The sequence below is a fragment of the Cyprinodon variegatus genome, unplaced genomic scaffold (genome assembly GCF_000732505.1).
Source record: "Cyprinodon variegatus isolate N-32 unplaced genomic scaffold, C_variegatus-1.0 Scaffold402, whole genome shotgun sequence".
NCBI lineage: Eukaryota > Metazoa > Chordata > Actinopteri > Cyprinodontiformes > Cyprinodontidae > Cyprinodon > Cyprinodon variegatus.
Window position 1 is genome coordinate 241323 of NW_015150855.1, and position 1864 is coordinate 243186.

At 39.2% G+C, this 1864-nt stretch overlaps 1 protein-coding gene across 1 annotated transcript in view; it reads right to left on the reverse strand.

The window, feature by feature from the left end:
- LOC107092965 (parathyroid hormone-related protein-like) overlaps positions 1–1545 on the reverse strand; it is a 14924-nt gene extending 13379 nt beyond the window's left edge. Inside the window, exon 1 of the mRNA XM_015387722.1 lies at positions 1396–1545. The gene's annotated coding sequence lies outside the window, so the exon portion shown is untranslated. The remainder of the gene's footprint in view (positions 1–1395) is intronic.
- Positions 1546–1864: the final 319 nt, after the last annotated feature.

The following is a 1864-nucleotide window of genomic DNA, read 5'->3' on the forward strand; positions in this document are numbered from 1 at the left end:
CATGTGGCTAACATTAAGATTAAATGGGCTAGCATGAGGTAAATGTGGCTAAAATGAGCCACCTATGCCTAACATAAAGATTAAATGGGCTAAAAAGAGCTACATGTGGCTAACATTAAGATTAAGCAGAAGCAGCAAATAGACTAGCATGAGCTACATTTGGCTAATACACTGGAATGAGCTTTATGGAGCAACAGAGAACTTGGCAAACACAAATAACTGCATTGTACTCAGAGTATGACATTGTGTACGAATGGAACGCCTCCTCTTATATATTCATGAGTTGGAAAAAACAAAGCAAAAAGACCATAACCAACTTCCAGACTCAAGATGGCTTCTACTCGCACCAACAGCAGTAAACTCTCATTTTCACTATTCTTAGCAGCTTTTTATGTAAAATTTAGTCAATTGTACTACGTACTTACTTTTAAATGTTTGTAAGATTAGATGTTTCAATGGTGTTTATCGGTCTCCGCCAGTCACGTGACTTTTGTTGCTAAGACGCCATTTTAGGCGTAAAAGGCATAGTGTACCGCGCCCGAGGTAAACAATTGACGTCACTTGGCGGAGACCGATTTGCACAAGCGTCACGCAGAACAGAAATGCAGGATTTTGCTGTTTATTGTAACTATGACAACCACTGAATACAATTAATAAAATATCTGAATGATAGAATAAGTAAAAGAAACATTTGAAACGAGTTAATTTCTAGATTACAAACCCTAAACATCATGATCTTTACATTAGATTAGAACAAAATGATGGTGAGTTTTGGATTTTTTATTTTTTAATTATTATTTGAATATGATTATTTGACTTAAACATGACCTGAAAGTTTATAACAGAATGTTTTTTTGGGTGTTTCACATGAAGAGACTAAACACTCCGATGACTAATAATCTAATTTAATAACTGCAGCTAGGAACTAAAACAGCAGAAATACTCTTTTATGTGAGAGCCTAAACATAATTATTTAGATTTTATAACTAAACAGGGAAGTTTAAACAAACTTGAATATGACTGTTGATTGATTCTGATTGAAATCAGAGAAAGATTTTTGGATTGTAAAAAGCAGCACCTGCATCATGCAGAACATTGAACTACATTCAAACAGGTGAAAGTTCTGACCCATTTACTGATGAAGACAAAAGAAAAAAAGTAAAAAATAATGACAGAAATATAAGATCATTTAAACTTTTTCAGCTGGAACGCCTGTAGTTCTTTCCAACAACCAAACCAAACCAGAACCACTGTTCAGATGAGAATGGGTCAGCAGTACCAGTCACATCTTAATGAAACGGTTTCGGACCAAATATTTGGACCTTCTGGTTCTAACCGATTCTGGTTGTGGTTCCTTCCCCCTCCGTAACGGGTCGGTCAGCAGACCTTCCTTACCTGTGAGTCCCAGTTTCTGGTGGATGATCCGGATCCGCTGACCAGTGGTCCGTTATGTTAGAACCTCTCTGGCGTGGTGGAGCTCCTCTGGAGTGAAGGTTGTCTGATCCTGGATGTGAGGAGCTTTATAAATCTGGTCAAACCCTCCTGCTGACATCACACGGTGGTCATCAGCATCATCACTACTTCACAGCAGGATCCATGAGGCTGGATCTGTAATTAGATGGATGAACTTAGTCACTATCTGCTCTCCATCCCGCCCTCCCACACCTCCTTTGTGCTCCAGGAGGAAACACGCCGCAGCTTCTGCTTTAATGACACATGTGGGGCTGCTTGTAGTGTTTTAGATGGTTCTGGTTTCTGTGGTTACGTTCCTGTCACTTTCTTTCAGATGAAATGTTTTTACAGGTCTGAGCGTCACTGAGGTGCAGCAATAATGCCGACATGTTGACACCAGCTTTAAGCTGTT